Source organism: Syngnathoides biaculeatus, chromosome 23, assembly GCF_019802595.1.
Source record: "Syngnathoides biaculeatus isolate LvHL_M chromosome 23, ASM1980259v1, whole genome shotgun sequence".
Lineage (NCBI taxonomy): Eukaryota > Metazoa > Chordata > Actinopteri > Syngnathiformes > Syngnathidae > Syngnathoides > Syngnathoides biaculeatus.
Window position 1 is genome coordinate 7,890,229 of NC_084662.1, and position 6,000 is coordinate 7,896,228.

Below are 6,000 nucleotides of genomic sequence, written 5' to 3' on the forward strand. Positions count from 1 at the left end.
CAATAACAGAGTGCTACCATATTTTCCTTATAAAAAAAACACACGCACATTGCAAAAACATTATGGGGGGGAACAGATCAACGGACTATCCATTCATTTCAATGGGGAAAGATGATTTGCAATGTTGAAATGAAATGAAGTGCTTTTAGTTACGGAACAAATTAAAAATATACCTCGAGGCACCATGGTTTTTGAATTATTTATATTAACACAATGTTTTAATAGTGATCTAAAGGAATAAAAAAAAAATATGCTAACCCATTCATCTCCATGTGTAAAACGAAATAAAACCGCAACCGGCTAGCCGGCGTTGTTCTCATGCTCCGTTGTAATTGCTTCCAGATACAGTACGTAGGGATTTTTTTTTTTGTTTTGTTTTTTTTTTGCACAGGGCCTAAAAGGGACCCCTCCCTGTCTGGGCCTTTCCCTCGTGTAAGTGTGAGCTACAAGGCCAAACACTAAACGCTCAACCCGAAGCGTCCAAGCCAACGCGTCCTTCCTTCCGTCAGTCCGCCCGTGCGTCAGCTGGCCGGGGAGGTCGCTGCGGGTCGTTTTTGGTACTTGACGCCTTTCGCAAGGCTCTGCGAAAACATCGGCGCTCGCGTTTCCGCACGATCGACCCACCGGATTCACCGTTATTGTTCGGTCACATCAACAAGACGCACGGCGCGACCACGTCTTCATTAACGGCGATGTTTCGATGCTGACTAACCATTAATCGTAGACTACTTCCTACACATAAATATCAAAATCGATATAAAGCCAATACGTCTCAAGATAACAGCGTGTTCTTTTCTATCTCCGAGACGTCGGATGCAGCCCGCCAGCGGAAAATGTGATGCGGCGGTCTTCGCAACAAGACGGAACCAGACAGAGGGGGGGTTGACGGCGGATTCCTCAGTGAAGTGAGGAGGAAGTGATGACGCAGGACGGCGGCGTCGCTCAGCTCGCTTGTCAAACGTTTCACACGCCTCTCCGACCTGGAGGGCGCTCACGACATGAGCTAATATGTCGCACGGAGGTGTTAAACGAGCGGCGTTGTGACCCGTTGTGTCCGTTTGCCGAAGATTACGCGGCGCAGACCTCCACCAAGGCCAAACAATCCTAATCCAGATACTTCATCCAAGTAGCTAACTGCCTCGATTGCGACCGGGACAAGTCTATCAATGCTAATGCTACGCTAGGCAAAAATGTCGACTACTTCTGGAGGTTGGTAGAGTAACCAAATATTTTACTCAAGTAAGAGTACTGTTTCTTCACAATACAAACTCACGCAAATGAAAGTTTTACATTTACATTTCATTTTATTACATCATTACGTGCGACGTTTAGAAGATGTTCGCTTGTTAGCTTCGTTGCTAGCTCCCGTTAGCTTAGGAACCCACCAGCGGCCGAGGACGAGGCACTGAGGAAGTCACAAAGTTATTTGCTGACTCAACAAAGATTTTTTTGGTCAACAGTGGGGACATTAATATCTCCGGATATTGTATAACTTTCTCCGTTGTTGCTATGTAGCTGGAACTCCATTTTTAGCCGCTGCGGTTTAAACCCCCGACCGCGCCAAGGCGCATTCATCAGCCGCACCTCATACATCGAAACGGAAAAACTGCAGCTGCTTTAGCTAAAGTCTCCAGAAAAAAAAGCGTCCGAAAGCATCTCGTTCGCGGGACACAATGATTGAAAAGTGCGGTGCGAGGGTTACGCAACGCAGGGGTGTAACGCGACGGGGTGTGAATGCGAGGCCTTGTCTGCCGCTACTGGGGTGCGCGTCCGACCCGCGAGGTGTTCTGCCAAAGCGCAGTCGGTCTCCACAGGCGCTCTTCTCACACTTTTACACCGAAATAATCCACACCAGCCAATTATGGCACAAGTTTCCCAAATGATTTTTCGCTGCTGATGTCTTAAAAAAAAAAAAAAAAAAACAGACTGCTGGAAATTCAGTACCCTGGACATAGATACGGTTAGCTCGTGGTTAGCAGGTCGGCTTCCAAGTCCTGGGGTTTGAATCTCTGCTGTGGAATTTGCATGTTTCGCCAGTTGCTCCAGCTTCATCCAACATTTCTGATCCAGGCACAAGTTGCGTATCTGACGATACGATAGGAGGAGCTCCGGAATAAAAACGGCAGCCATTGAATGAGTCATAAATGAGTAAGTATTCAAATTGTTAAATTAATTATCATCATTTTGGTCGTAGAGGGCATTCGAGTCAGAAAGAATGATGACAGCCCATCTGCTGGATCTGGTGGGGCACGATCGATCCCTCTTGCCCCGAGCGCCGAACCTCGCACTGATCCTGTATTGTGTTACTCCGACAGTTTTGGCAGCTTTACACCCGAAATCCACTTTTCAGACCGACTTTGATCGGCGTTTACGATCGAAATGAAAAAAGGCAGCTCTTGTACGCCGGCCTCTTGCGGTGGACCGTATTCTGGTCTTCTCACGGTAAGCGTTCCCAGGTATGTTTGCTTTAATGCGCCTGGCAGGGCGGCCGTGTTTATGCAGGTGCGGGACGTTCGGGACGCGAGGAGCTGCTTTTCACGGCGGCCCAATTGGAAGAGGGGACGCCTTTCTATGTGGCATTTTACTGGGCCTGGCCCAGAGAAGGCATTTCCTCAGCTTACTGGAAATGGAGCAGTAAAGGGTTAGAAACATGTCACGCCAGGGCGAGAAATATTTCAGTGTCAGGGACGAGATGGACACGCTGTCATTTAGCAGCGTTTCTGAACATTGACGAGCCGGGAGTTGTTTTTGTTCTCGCTAGGAACGAGGGATGGTCACGACACTTTTGATTCATTCCGGAAGTCTTCTGATCTCGTCAGGCAATTTCAGTTCAGCGGTGTTTTGTTAATAACAGGCTGGTCCATAAACAAACACAGCGCAGCTCGGCCTATGGCCAGCGGACATCCAGGCTAGCCGTTAGCTTCCGGCAGTACGTGCTTCGAGTCAACTATTCACGTTTAACGACAATATCAGCGCAACACAACACCAAACCTAATATCAGCTAGTTTGCAATTGAAGTCGATTTTTCCAGATGGCGCCGCTGATACAATTCTTTCCGTTTCAAATGCCGGAAGATTCCAATTTTGACGCACCAAATTTATTTCACCTCAATTCACGTTCATTCTCTGTTGACTATTAAAGGTATAAAGTGGAACCTGTAAAGCTAAACAATCTTTCGGTGACCTTAATAACGTTTTTGTGGGATTTTGGTTACTTTAGATGTGACACAACACGTCTTTCGTATTGAATACAGAGTAGCGATTCAAATGCTAATTTTAGCGGGTTTCCAGTACAGTACAGGCTCGGTTCTCGAACGTCCCTGTTCTTGAACAAATCAGTTTTCGAATGAAAATGGGTACTCGAACACCCCTGAGAAAACCTGGAAATAACATAACGCGCGTGGCCATATCTGCTGACCCACGACTCGCTTTGTTATGAATTCCCACGCCGCTGAAGAAACCCGGAAATATAACGCGCGCAGCCCGACCAGCTGACCCACCCACGACCCGCTTTGTTATTCTGTACAACACAGCCTCTGTACGCAAACGTGTCTCTGTAGAAGATGTTGGAGGAGGAGATGTCGTCTGATGAGGCTGAAGGCAAGAAGGATGTCCCAAGTGCTGATATCAAATCTATCTGTGCCAAATGGAACAAAATCCATAATTTCGTAGAACTTTAATCACCCCAATAAAGCCAAATGTAGCAGTGATGATGAGTCACTTCAGAAAAGTGCTTTAAAGACAGCACTACTACTTAAGCATAGATTTCAAGCAAAAAATAAATCTATTTCTTACATTTTTTGATTATATAAAGTATTTAAACTATACATGTATTCCTACTATGAAGTTTATTATCGGGAAAAGCTAAAAAAATGGCTTTAAAAAGCCAATTTTTTTTAGGCTTGGAACGCATTATTTCTTTTTCCATTCATTGTAATGGAAATATCAATTTGGTTTTCGAACAAATCACTTCTCGAACCGCCTTCTGGAACGGATTCCGGTCGAAAACCGAGGCTGTACTGTATTGTAAGTTCACGGCTCTTAAATGTTCTGATACAGTACCTGGATTTTTTAATTGACAGTATTTTCCGAATGGACACTTGTTTTGTTACGTATCATTCATTTAAATCGACAAATTTACTTCAGGCAGGTTGCGGTTTCTGTTTACATAACAATTAAGCGCTTTTTCTGGTTTGCATTTTGTTTTCTGTACCCAATGTGAAGCCAACTGTGACTATAACACAAAGCTACGCACTCAAGCGGGATTTGTGGCGCATTCCCGCTTGTACACAACACCAACAAAGCCGTCATTGTTGCATCGCCGCAAAAAAATGCGGCCTACGCGCCGCCCGTTGGCCAGCGACGCTGCGCTGTCAGAAGGATCACTCATCGCAAAAACACGCACAAGAAGGATTGGACAATTTTGGGGAAAGGTTGTGTCATCATCTGCTGTGCGTTGAGAAGAAAGTTTGACTTGAGATTGACGTCGATTCTGCTGGATCAAAAAAAATGCGAGGCGCTTGTCCAGTCAGTGACGACGGCGTTAGCGAGCGTTGCGAAACGGGCCGATAAGCCGATTTACTCGAAGTGAAGCACGGGGGGGGGGCATTCGGCAAAACAGAACCACAGTCATTCCTTCATGTGGGTGGGGGGGAGTTGCGAACTTGCTCGTTTTAATGAATATCTCCGAAAGCTCTCCGTTTACCAGTTGTGCTACGTTCCGACATTCTCCTATGGGCATGAGCTGTGGGTGGCGACCGGAAGAACAAGATCCCGGATACAAGCGGACGAAAACTTCCGCCGCAGGGTGTCCGGGCTATCCCTTAGAGAACGGGTGAGAATCTCGGTCATCTGCGAGGGGCTCAGTGTCGAGCCGTTGCTCCTCCGCATTGAGAGGAACCAGATGAGGTGGCTGGGGGGGATCTGATCCGGATGGCTCCCGGACGCCTCCCAGGTGAGGTGTTCCGGGCACATGCTACTGGAAAGAGACCCCGGGGACGACCCAGGACACGCTGGAGAGACTTGGTCTCTCGGCTGGCCTGGGAACGCCTCGGGATCCCTCCGGAAGAGCTGGAAGAAGTGGCTGGGGAAAGGGAAGTCTGGGTATCCCTGCCGAAGCTATTTCCCCTGTGACCCGACCCGGCAAAGCGGTAGATAATGGATGGATGGATGGATAATTAAAATTGTTGAAGTTCTTTGATGCTATACATTACACAACTGTAATTTGCAATGGGTTACAATTCTATTCATTTTCACTACTTGTCATCAGCTACACCCCAACTCGATATTTCTTATTTTAAGATGAACTTACTCAAAACCACGAATAAAATGCCAATAAGTTGAGTTAAGGGGATAAAAAAAATAAAAAAATGGTTGACGCAAGCAAAACTGCCAGTAAAAGGAATACAGGAAGTCCTCAGGTCAAGACGGTCTTGACTTTACAACGCCGGGGTTTGTGCGCCGGGAATATCTTTGCATTTTTCGCCCTCCTTTTTCGACATTATCGCCCCAAAGAAGAAAGACGTGTCTTTTAGAGAAGCTTCTGAAGCCATAAGAAAATTCGTTACCCTGGAAACGAAGCTGAAGATCATACAAAGATTGGAGATCGGTCGACCGTGGTGCATTAATTATTAAAGACAAAGACTGTATTTTAGCGCATCTGAAGGGTTCTGGTCCTACATCGCATGCAAGTTCTTTGATACTTGTCGAGATGGAGAGGATTGAGGACCAGGTTCCTCCGCGATAGCCAAGCACAGCCTTCCCTTCTTCTTCTTCTCCATCCGCCTCTCATCAGTCATGCTAAGTGCATCATCTCGTTTATTTCAATGTATTTGCTTTTTATACAAAGTATTTTGATGTAAATTCTGACTTTAATGGTGGAATCCGACTTAAGTCGAACTTCGAGTTAAGTCGCTACTGTAGGAACGGAGCTCAGTCGTAGACCGAGGACTCGCCGTATCCCCGCACACAAAGAACAAGCATATTTTGCTTTGATTTGAGC